At 42.7% G+C, this 6942-nt stretch overlaps 1 pseudogene; it reads right to left on the reverse strand.

The window, feature by feature from the left end:
• Positions 1–2118: 2118 nt before the first annotated feature.
• On the reverse strand, positions 2119–4158 carry LOC147004825 (igE-binding protein pseudogene; annotated as a pseudogene).
• Positions 4159–6942: the final 2784 nt, after the last annotated feature.

Raw genomic sequence — 6942 nt, forward strand, 5'->3', positions numbered from 1 at the left:
ACTGGCAAGAACTCATAGCAGCTTTGACATTGAGTAACAATGTCACGGGCTTCTTTTCTCGTCAAGGAGAAACGGTGGCGTAATGTTTCAGCCGTCACATGAAAATTGTTATGAAAATTTTTTGCAGCCTCTATCGGGGATGTTAGGGCAGCAGCCACCACTTTAGTGGCTTTATCTGCCAGATCATTCCCCAGAGCCATGGGGCCAGGTAGGCCTGAATGGGCTCTAACATGAGTAATATAAACAGGAAATCTTCTAGATAACAAAACTAATTGTATCTGCTGAAAAATATTGGCAACTTTACTGGAAGGCTTAATCACTCCAGCCACTTCTAAAAAATTGAGGGGTTCTAAAAAGGTTTTTAAAACTTCTAAAACCACTAAACATTCTACCACTTGAGGTGAATTTTCATTATATTGTTTGGATACTACTTCACCATTAGCCACATAGGCACCTATGCCAGTTTTTGATCCATCAGTATATACCACAACCCCATTTTTAAGTGGGTTTCTTACTGTTATTTGTGGAAACACAACAGATTGATTTTGGGCGAACTGTAAAATTGGATGTTTTGGATAATGGTTATCTATTTGTCCTGAAAAGGAGGTAACTAAAACTGCCCAATCATTAGATGTGGCTGCCAAGGTCTGAACCTGTGCAGCGGTATAAGGTACAATTAAAAGATAGGGATTTCGTCCAAAATGGGTGATCGCTGCTTTTAGGCCTTTAAGGGCGAGCTGTGCAATTGCATCAGGATACCAATTTATTATTTTAGCTGGAGATACATTTGGATGGATCCACAACAATGGCCCATTCTGCCACAAAACTGCGGTTGGCAATTGTGCTGTCTTAAAGACACATAAACTAAAAGGCTGCGAATCCTCAATACGTTGTAATTGTGCATTCTGTAAGGCATCTTCCACCTTTTGTAAGGCCTGGCTAGCAGCTAGAGTAAGAGCCCTAGGGGAGGAGATATGAGAATCTCCTTCTAAAATATCAAACAAAGGCCTTAACTCAGCGGAAGGAATCTTCAAAAAAGGTCTGAGCCAGTTAATATCCCCTAACAGCTTCTGAAAATCATTTAAGGTATGGAGGTGATCTCTTCTTATCTCTACCTTTTGGGGCACAATTTTATTTGGGGACACCACAGAGCCCAAAAATTGTCCTGTATCAGAAATTTGGACCTTTTCTGTGGCTATCTGTAAACCCCACTGACTTAAAGTCTTAAGTAGAAAAGGATATGCCTTTTGTAGTATGGTAAGGTTTTTATGGCATAGAAGGATGTCATCCATGTAAAGAAGCAAAATTAAAGAGGGGAATTGTTCCCTCACTGGCAAAAGAGCTTCTTGCACATAAAGTTGGCACATTGTAGGACTATTGGACATTCCCTGTGGTAAGACCTTCCATTGATACCTCTTATCAGGTTCCATGTGATTAATAGAGGGGATGGTAAAGGCAAATCTGGGCCTATCCCTTGGACACAAAGGTATAGAAAAGAAACAATCTTTAATATCTATAATAATTAAATTCCAGCCACGTGGTAAGGCGGAAAGTACAGGGAGACCTCTCTGTACGGGGCCAAATAAGTTCATTTGCTCATTAATGGCTCTGAGGTCATGGAGCAGTCTCCACTTTCCTGACTTTTTCTTAATTACAAAAATTGGAGTATTCCAAGGTGAGGTAGATGGTTCAATATGGCCCAGTTTTAATTGTTCATTTCCTAACCCTTTTCCCTCTTTATAACCCATCTTTGCCATGATATTTCTTACTTTAACCGAACACCCTCCCGACGGGGCATTCTCATTGGACAAAACAAGGCCCAAATACTGCATAATATCCCTCCCCCAGAGGTTAACCGGGAGTGGGAGCACATAAGGTATGAATTTTCCTCGCTGCCCCTCGGAAGATTCCCATGTCAAGGCAACAGAGCTTATAGTGGGACATGATTGATATCCTAGGCCCTGTAATGAATGAGATGACTCTGTGGTGGGCCATGCTTTGGGCCACCAATGTGTAGAGATTATACTTTTATCTGCTCCGGTATCAAGGATGCCTTCAAACTCTTTTCCGCTGATCTTAAGGCGGGGCTTAGGTCTATCATTCAAAGATACAGCCAAATAGGCAGAATCATTTTCAGAGGAGCCCATTTTCTTTGTCTCAGGTCCTGCAGATTTCTCCCTGGTATTATCAGGGAGGAGTAGCAGCTGAGCTATCCTATCTCCTTTACTAATAGAAAAAACGCCCTTAGGGCTTGAACACAGGACCTGTATTTCAGGGGAATGTTGACAATCCATAACTCCAGGGTGGACTACTAAGCCCTGCAAGGTGAGTGAACCCCGGCCGAGAATAAGGCCCATGGTTCCAGGGGGCAAAGATGGTATAGGCTCCACCGGCACCGGCTGAATACTCATTTGAGGCATTAGTAGGAAATCGGAGGTGGCGCGCAGGTCCACCCTTGTGGGTCTTCCTGGGTCGCCTCTCTGACTGCTTCCTGGGTCCTGACAAACCGGTTCCCATATCTTTGAGGGCCCTGGGACCGAGGGCCCGATAGCCCGTTTTTTTGACACATCAGCTGATTGATTATCAGGTGGGGGAAGGAATCTGCCCTTTATATCCCTCACAGAGCGACACTGGTCGGCTCTATGATAGCCCTTGCCACACTTAGAGCAAAGAGTGAGGGTCCCCCTTTTTTTGTCTGGAGCTCTACAATCTTTCTTAAAATGCCCAGGCCTCCCACAGTTAAAACATGTCCTCCAATCATTTCTGCCTATGAAGCGTTTTTGGGATTGGAGGATGGCAGCCGCTAAGCCTGCATTGGTGAGAGGTCCCCCGAGCTCTCGACAAACCCTGAGCCAATCCTGTAAGCCTTTATTCTTTCTTGGGGCTATGGCCGTTCGACACTCCTGTGTGGCTTGCTCATAAATGAGCTGTTCTATCAGAGGTGCGGCTTGCTCTGAATCTCCAAAAATACGCTCTGCTGCCTCTGTCATTCTGGCCACAAAGTCTGAGAAGGACTCCTGGGGTCCCTGGATGATCTTGGTTAATTGTCCAGTGGCTTCACCTGTTCGGGAGAGTGCCTTCCAGGCCTTAATAGCCGCGGAGGAAATTTGGGCATAAGCTCCCCAGTGATAATTTGTTTGATCAGCGGTATAAGCTCCCTGACCCGTTAACAGGTCAAAGGTCCAATCTCTCTGCTCTGGAGTCAAAGCGGCAGCATTTGCTCGGGCCTGAGTTTGTGCAGCCTCTTGCCATAGTGCTCTCCATTCCATATATTTGCCCATACTGGGGAGAGCGGCTTTTGCAATCATTTGCCAGTCGGCAGGAGTTAGTGCCATGCCAGCAAGCCTGTCTAACTGCACCAAGGTAAAATTAGCATTGGCTCCATATTTACGGACCGATTCGGCAAGCTCTTTAATCTGTGTATAGTCTACCGGAGCGTGAACACGCCCACCCTCGGCTCCTTCAAAGACCGGAAATGCCTGTTGTATCTTCCTTTGTGCCTCTCTTGAAATGAAGGAGTCCGCGCACTGCCTCTTTGCACAGGGCTGACGCGCTACGCAGGGCGGAGGCTCCGCATAGGGCGGAGATGCACTATGACCTTGAAGCCGACTGCCCTGAGGCCGAGCAGCAAGCTGGCCTTTGCCAGTCGCTTTTGGCTTTTTTCTTGACCTATAAGCTCGCATTTCTCTCTCATAACAAGCTGCTTCCTCCTCCAAGTCTGTTTCCTCAGAAGGGCTAATTTCTTCATCTGATTCACAGCTATTAAGAACTGGCTCCTTAAACTCATCTCTTTTCTCCTCTTTCCTTCCAATCTCTCCCCAGGTATTTTTCCCTGACATTAACTTTTCTTTTTTCCTTTGTTTTCTCTCCTCTTTCCTTCTAATCTCTCCCCACTTTACTTCTGATAGACTGTCTTGAATTTCGTCCAGAATTCTCCACCCTGCCTTAACCACTTGTTGACATGTGAAAAGAAATAAAAGGGCTTTTAACACTAGAGAAAGTTCAAGACTAGACATACCTTGTAAAGCTGTAACACGCGTCCCATCCCAGCAGTTCTGGTTCTGCTCCGTTCCCCAGCTGAAGAGTTCTGAACCCATGCCGGATCCTTCTCAACAGTCTGTTTTGTGGGAACACTTCATTAACCGCTCCTTCCCCGTGATGCAGTAGTTCCCGGGTTTCGGCACCATTTGTTGCCCGCCGCTTTTGTGTGTCCCCCTGGTAAGAACACGCTCAGGGCAACCGGAATCCTCTGCAGTACAAACTTTATTGCTTACCCCATCAGGAGCCAGTGGAGAAAGGAGACAGAGAGAGAGCGAGAGATGGTGGAGCCCCCTCCCTTTTATGGAGGACTGTCCTCCGCCTCGGACGTGTCACTCCCTGATTGGCTGCAGCCCATCAGCCAGAGTTGTCATCACGGGAAAGGCAGAGCACATGGGGTGGGAAACTACCCCAGCGCATGTGCAGATGGTTTGTTTACTACTTAGAACACAGGTGTCAGTGCCATCTTATAATGGCGAATGTGAGGACGGCTCCTTACAGTGAATATAATAATATATGTTATGTTGGTTTGGTTTTTATCAAGATAAGCTTTATTATTTATTCGTGGAACCTGCTACCTTAAGATACATATCTTTATTAAAAATTAAATTTAGATAATTATTATTTCAATTGAATTCCCATCAGTGCTTATTAGTGTAAGTGTAGCATTAAGTATCCTTTGGTTTTCAAAATACCTTAATGACATTTCATTTTTCATTACTGTCAAATGATTTCAATGGTGGTCATTTTTCTTTTATTTTCATCAGTTTCTCTCCCAGTACTCTGTTCCTCCATCTTTCTCATGCACTCACTCATTCCTCCTGTTTTCATCCTCACCTGACTCAAATCTACCACAAAATTTGTTTTCCTTCCTAGAAGATCCATAAATTCCCCCTCCTTGAGCTCTTCTTGTTTTGGTTAGGCTCGCTATATCTGAGGATTGTAGTATTATTTTCCTTTAAAGAAAAACTAATGTTCAAATATAAATGAGTACATTCCATGTGAGTTTTCCTGTGTCTGGGTTACCTCATGCAGTATAATCATTTCTAGTTCCATCCATTTGTCTTCAAATTTAAGGATGGTATCTTTTTTTTTTCCTCAAAGAATAGTATTCCAATTTGTATATTCACCACTTTTTCTTTATTCAGTTGAGGGACATCTAGGTTGTTTACAATTTCTGACCACTATGAGTACAGCTGCAATGAAGATGAATAAGGAAGTGTCCTTGTGGTAATATAGAGAGTAGTCTAGGTAAATTCTCAAAAAGGTATATCTGGATCTTGAGACAGAACAATTTCCAATAGTCTGAGGAACCATTATGTTGATTTTCATAGTGGCTGTACTAGTTTGCTGTTCCATCAGCAATGGAGACACATTCCCCTTGTTCCAAATGATTGCCACCATCTGCTATTCCTTGTGGTTTGAACTTAGGCATTCTGATAGGTGTAAGATGGAATCACAAAGTTGTTCTAAAGTGCACTTTCCTGATGGCTATAGACATTAAGAATTTTTAACCATTTCTTTGCCACTTGATATCCTCTTGAGAATTCTCATTTTAGATGAGATAACCCATTTTTAATTGTATTATTAGTTTTCTTAATATCTGGTTCCATGGGTTTCTTATACATTAGCTCTCAGTCAGATTTGGGCTTGATGAAAATATTTTCCCATTCTGTGGGTTACTGTTTTTGCCACTCGGTGTTGTTCTCTGCCTTATAGAATCTTTCCTGTTTCACAGGGAACCATGACAGTTTCAGTTTTTCATATGATGGATTACATTTCTGATTGTTGTATGTTGATCCACCTCTGCATCTTTGGGAGGAGATGTACCTTATCATGATGTGTGATATCGATGTCTTTTTGTTTGGTGAGTATATTATTATGAGTATTTTTGCATTAATGTTCATGAGGGAAATTGGTCTGTGATATACTTTCTTTGTTAAGTATTTGTGTGGTTTAGGTGTCAGGATAAATGTTGCCTCATAAAATGAACTTGGAAATATTCTGTTTGTTTATATTTTGTGAATGGATTAGAGTAGTTTTGGCATTATCAGTCCTTTTAACAGTGTGATAAGAATTTGTATAATTTAAGTTTTAGTGCTGTTCATTTTGTTGACAAATGCCAGTACCCTTGCTTTTATGGCATAGATGCTAAAAATTAAAAGATTACCTTGGTGAAACTTTTTTAAAATATTTTTTATTACATCTTTCCCTCAATTACATTTCCAATGCTATTCCAAAAGTCCCCCATACCCTCCCCCCCACTTCCCTACTCACCCATTCCCAGTTTTTTGGCCCTGGCATTGCCCTGTGATGGGGCATATAAAATTTGCATGTCCTATGGGCCTCTCTTTCCAGTGATGGCTGACTAGGCCATCTTTTGATACATATGCAGCTAGAGTAAAGAGCTCCAGGGTACTGGTTAGTTCATAATGTTGTTCCACCCATAGGGTTGCGGATCCCTTCAGCTACTTGGGTAATTTCTCTAGCTCCTCCATTGGGGGCCCTGTGTTCCATCCACTAGCTGAGAGTGAGCATCCACTTCTGTGTTTGCCAGGCCCCGTCATAGTCTCAAAAGAGACAGCTATATCTGGGTCCTTTCAGCAAAATCTTGCTAGTGTATGCAATGGTGTCACTGTTTGGAAGCTGATTATGGGGTGGATCCCTGGATATGGCAGTCTCTAGATGGTCCATCCATGAAACTTTTTTTTAAATGAATATGAAGTGTCTTTTGTGTGTTTGCATTAATTTATTTTGGTTTGCAATCTTTCTTTTTTTTTTTTATATTAGAGTGGATAAACCAAGTTGCTTCTTATGTCCATTTGTTTATACATGTTAGATCAGGGTAGTGAGAGCTCACATCATGAACTGAAAGCAGAAAGCAGAGAGAATTAATTGGTGGTA

This window comes from Mus caroli, unplaced genomic scaffold (assembly GCF_978045245.1).
Source record: "Mus caroli unplaced genomic scaffold, Mus_caroli_1 scaffold_5, whole genome shotgun sequence".
Lineage (NCBI taxonomy): Eukaryota > Metazoa > Chordata > Mammalia > Rodentia > Muridae > Mus > Mus caroli.